The sequence below is a fragment of the Schistocerca cancellata genome, chromosome 6 (assembly GCF_023864275.1).
Source record: "Schistocerca cancellata isolate TAMUIC-IGC-003103 chromosome 6, iqSchCanc2.1, whole genome shotgun sequence".
Lineage (NCBI taxonomy): Eukaryota > Metazoa > Arthropoda > Insecta > Orthoptera > Acrididae > Schistocerca > Schistocerca cancellata.
In genome coordinates this window covers 409541339-409547338 of record NC_064631.1, presented here as the reverse complement: position 1 = coordinate 409547338, position 6000 = coordinate 409541339, and positions in this window count along the sequence as shown.

Below are 6000 nucleotides of genomic sequence, written 5' to 3'. Positions count from 1 at the left end.
CAATTCAGAAAAGCTGTGTTGGTGGGAAGGATCCATATGGGACAGGCTGTGAAGCAGTCATTAAGATGAGGGATATCATGTTTGGCAGCATGTTCAGCAACAGGGTGGTCCACTTGTTTCTTAGCCACAGTTTGTCGGTGGCTGTTCATGCGGACAGACAGCTTGTTGGTTGTCATGCCTACATAGAATGCAGCACAGAGGTTGCAGCTTAGCTTGTAAATCACATGACTGGTTTCACAGGTAGCCCTGCCTTTGATGGGATAGGTGATGTTCGTGACCGGACTGGAGTAGGTGGTGGTAGGAGGATGTATGGGACAGATCTTACAGCTGGGTATATTACAGGGGTATGAGCCATGAGGTAAGGGATTGGGAGCAGCGGTTGTGTAAGGATGGATGAGTATATTGTGTAGGTTCGGTGGATGGCAGAATACCACAGTAGGAGGGCTGGGAAGGGTAGTGGGCAGGACATTTCTCATTTCAGGGCACGATGAGAGGTAATCGAAACCGTGACAGAGAATGTAATTCAGTTGCTCCAGTCCTGGATGGTACTGAGTTATGAGGGGAATGCTCCTCTGTGGCCAGACTGTGGACCTTTGAGAGGTGGTGGAAGACTGGAAAGATAAGGCACGAGAGATTCGTTTTTTTACATGGATGGGAGGATAATTACGGTCAGTGAAGGCTTCACTGAGACCCTCAGAATATTTTGAGAGGGACTGCTTGTCACTGCAGATGTGATGACCATGGGTGGCTAGGCTGTACAGAAGGGACTTCTTGGTATGGAATGGTTGGCAGCTCTCAAAGTGGAGGTATTGCTGGTGGTTAATAGGTTTGATATGGATGGAGGTACTGATGTTGCCATCTCTGAGGTGAAGGTCAACATCTAGGAAGGTGGCTTGATGGGTTGAGTAGGACCAGGTGAAGCAAATGGGGACAAGTTGTTGAGGTTCTGGAGGAATGTGTATAAGGTGTCCTCACCTTCAATCCAGATAGCAAAGATGTCATCAATGAATGTGAACCAGGTGAGGGGTTTAGGATTCTGGTTTTTTAGGAAGGATTCCTCTAGATGGCCCATGAATAGGTTAGCATAGGATGGTGACTTCTCACAAATTTTAGTGAGTTTTTGCCTTCCACTATCGTCGTCTTCCTCAGATTTAATCTCGTTTTTCCCCCCCATGTGCATCCATTTTGTCCTATTCATACTTTTCACCCGTGTTTGGGTGTATTTTTGCGTAATTTTTTGGACATAATACTACTTTCTTATATAATTTTTCGCATTTTTTGCACCACCATGGATCCTTGTTCCTTCCATCTGCATCAATACAGAAAAGTTTCCTTATTCCTAGCCAGATCCCAGTCCCACATACTGTTCCTGCGTTGTTGCTTCGGTCATGAAATCCTCCCTAATGGCCTTACCATCAAATTACCCACCTCTGGTTGCCAACCCTCCTTCCACAATAACCTCCACCAGTTCAGATTCCGCCAATCCTTAGCCCTCACCAACAAAGTCCTGCAAAACCATATCGATCAGATGCAAAGCCAGGGCCTGAATTAAACCAATCCAAGTGAAATCTTCAAAAACTGAAAACTAAATCATAAATGTCCTCAGTAGCCAGTGCCATTAAAATTTTATAAATATGTGCATTCTATGTTTGCAAATTATTTGTTATAATATAAATATGGTTTTATTTTATATAGTATGCAGTCACATACAATTTTCAACAATAAACAGTGTATTCACTTGACTCTTAAATATATTGTAATGAATAAACAGCAGCTAACTAGTGTAATTAGAACAAAACATTCAATGAAGCATACTTTCCTATTAAACAATGGAAAATCCAGGATGGAATGTAACAATTATGAGGAGGAATGTTGCTACTCACCATATAGCGGAAATGCTGAGTCACAGATAGGCACAACAAAAAGACACTCACAATGAAAGCTTTCAGCCATTAAGGCCTTCGTCAACACAAGACACACGCGTGCGCACACACACACACACACACACACACACACACACACACACACACACACACAACTGTAGTCTTAGGCAACTAAAACCACACTGCTTACTTCTCTGTTAATTGAGTAAGATTCTATTTGTACTCTGTCTGGTATACACCCCTAATTAGTATACCACAGTATAGATGAGATTACCCACATATTATTAATTATGGATACCACTAACAAATATTACAGAAACATTTCACCATATCTGTAGCTCTGTGGTAACATGTATTTAAATTGTTCCATATCCCAGAGTGAATTCCCTCATGATGGGATATGTTAATGCTATGTAAAGTATCAAGAACTCATTGTTATGATAACGAAGTGAATGTGTATATCAGACATTTTATGTGGGTCTCACCAGAGCTTTTTATACTGTAAATTGTGATCTGCCTCTCCTAAAACTGACAAACTACGGTTTTCAAGAAAAATCTCGTAGTTGGATATCATCATACTTAAGCAAACAAGAAACAAAGATTACTTGTTTATAACAGCAGCAATAAATTTTTCTATAGCTGGAAACACACGCGCACACACACACACACACACACACACACAGTTAGGTGTTCCACAACATTCGATATTAGGACCATGTATTTTTGTAATATACCAATTATATGCCATGCCATGTTCAGTACTATACCATCCTCTATGCAGATGACTCAACAGCAATAGTCTGCTGTAAAACGAATGAAGATTTAATTTGTGATATTGAGCAGACAGTTGGGGAGATAGAGACATGGTAAAACGTAATAGTTTGAAATTAAATTTTGCAAAAACAGAAATTGTTCATTTGACCACAAAACAATGTGCATAATGTGTAAGCGAAATACATTATATGGATAAAAAATTGGGCACTGCAAACTTTGTCAAATTCCTTGGCACACTATTATATAAAAATATGTTGTGGAGCAATCATGCCCAGCATACTAAGTCAATTTTACGGTCTCATGTATGTCATGAATATCCTATATAATACCACTGATTTAGCTGCAAAAAACCTATACACGAGGGTTGGAACTCTAATAGTGGCAACTATTTATTTACAGCTCGTACAAAATAGGTATGTGTTTCAAAGTTTTACTGACACTCAAAGTCATCACCTGCATTGTGTATAGCCCATTATCAGATATGTGGAAGTCGTAGGATACTCTTAGCTGTGCCAGTTCTGTTGAAAGTTCAAGTGATGCGGTCTATTGCCTGACAAATTTGTAGCAGTTCTGAAGTGAATGCCATGAAGCATTTCCTTCAGTTTAGAAATCGAGTTGAACTCACGAGGGCTTAAGTCAGGGGAGTGCAGTAGGTGGTATAGCACTTAGCAGCCCCATCAGCCAAAAAAGTCAGTAACAGTTTGCACTGTACGTGCATGAGCATTGTCCTGCAAAATGATGGTCAGGTCCTGCAGAAAATGTCATCACTTCTGCCTCTATGCTGTTCATTTTTGGATCACACTATGACCAGCTTAGAGACAGAAGTGATGACACATTCTGCAGGAAAATTGGAAATTTGTGGTAAGGACTTAGGGACCAAACTGCTGAGGTCATCGGTCCCTAGTCTTACACACTACTTACTCTAAATTAGAATAGAATAGAATAGAATATTTTTAGAATAGAAAATTTTTATTAGCCTTTCAATATTTTTCATACAATTGGCTTCGTCAAAGTTTACAGAGGGTTTTAGTTTCAGTACGAATTCAAATAGTTACAGAAAGGGAAGAAAAGGAACTAAAGACCTTTTCTTCAGCATTATGTAAAACAATGTTTTATACAATAATTAAACACACACATAAGAAAAGAATCACAGTAAATAACTAGCTTATATAATATCAAAACATTTTCTTCATAACTTAGGTAAACATATATTTTGATGATTAGTTTCTAAGAATTATTCAGTTGTATAGAATTCATTGTTTTTTAGCCAGGTTTGCAGTGTGTTCTTATATTTATTTAGTGGTACTGTACGAGCTGAGCATGGTAACTTATTGAAAAATTTTATGCTTAAGTACTTATAGTTATTATGGACTACAGCAAGTCTTGTGGAAGGCAAGTCCGTACTGTGTGCATGCACATCACATCTCATGTTCAATTTTTTCAGATTTTCTCTGGCATATATTAAACAGTTATATATGTACATGCTTGGCACTGTCATTACACCAAGAGATTTAAAATAATTTCTGCAGGACTCTCTGGGTGCTAACCCTTCCATGCACCTGATTGCCTTCTTCTGCCATCTGAAAATATATTCAGCCCCTGGGGAGTTACCCCAAAGCAATATTCCATATTGCAGCTGGGAATGAAAAAAAGCATAGTATGAGTGGAGTAGCAATTGCTTGCTCACACTGTTTCTTAATTTATACAATAAGAAAAGTACTTGTGCTAGTTTACTACATAGATAATTGTTGTGTCCTTCCCATGAGAGCTTTTGGTCTATGATTAGTCCAAGTAATTTCACTGTTTTGTTTTCATTTTTAGTTATTATGAGATTAAATATTATTTCTTCTGTTTTTGTTTGATTTATGCACAGCTGGTTAGCCTGACACCAGTAATTAGTCATTTACATCGTTTCTCTATTTTTGTCCAGTACACTCTGTAAGTTCTCTCCTGTACTTATTAATGTCATATCGTCAGCATATAGTATGTTCTTACACGGTATGTAATTCGAGAAGTCATTAATCTACATCTACATCTACATTTATACTCCGCAAGCCACCCAACGGTGTGTGGCGGAGGGCACTTTACGTGCCACTGTCATTACCTCCCTTTCCTGTTCCAGTCGCGTATGGTTCGCGGGAAGAACGACTGTCTGAAAGCCTCTGTGCGCGCTCTAATCTCTCTAATTTTACATTCGTGATCTCCTCGAGAGGTATAAGTAGGGGGAAGCAATATATTCGACACCTCATCCAGAAACGCACCCTCTCGAAACCTGGCGAGCAAGCTACACCGCGAAGCAGAGCGCCTCTCTTGCAGAGTCCGCCACTTGAGTTTGTTAAACATCTCCGTAACGCTATCATGGTTACCAAATAACCCTGTGACGAAACGCGCCGCTCTTCTTTGGATCTTCTCTATCTCCTCCGTCAACCCGATCTGGTACGGATCCCACACTGATGAGCAATACTCAAGTATAGGTCGAACGAGTGTTTTGTAAGCCACCTCCTTTGTTGATGGGCTACATTTTCTAAGGACTCTCCCAATGAATCTCAACCTGGTACCCACCTTACCAACAATTAATTTTATATGATCATTCCACTTCAAATCGTTCCGCACGCATACTCCCAGATAATTTACAGAAGTAACTGCTACCAGTGTTTGTTCCGCTATCATATAATCATACAATAAAGGATCCTTCTTTCTATGTATTCGCAATACATTACATTTGTCTATGTTAAGGGTCAGTTGCCACTCCCTGCACCAAGTGCCTATCCGCTGCAGATCTTCCTGCATTTCGCTACAATTTTCTAATGCTGCAACTTCTCTGTATACTACAGCATCATCCGCGAAAAGCCGCATGGAACTTCTGACACTATCTACTAGGTCATTTATATATATTGTGAAAAGCAATGGTCCCATAACACTCCCCTGTGGCACACCAGAGGTTACTTTAACGTCTGTAGACGTCTCTCCGTTGATAACAACATGCTGCGTTCTGTTTGCTAAAAACTCTTCAATCCAGCCACACAGCTGGTCTGATATTCCATAGGCTCTTACTTTGTTTATCAGGCGACAGCGCGGAACTGTATCGAACGCCTTCCGGAAGTCAAGAAAAATAGCATCTACCTGGGAGCCTGTATCTAATATTTTCTGGGTCTCATGAACAAATAAAGCGAGTTGGGTCTCACACGATCGCTGTTTCCGGAATCCATGTTGATTCCTACATAGTAGATTCTGAGTTTCCAAAAACGACATGATATTCGAGCAAAAAACATGTTCTAAAATTCTACAACAGATCGACGTCAGAGATATAGGTCTATAGTTTTGCGCATCTGCTCGACGACCC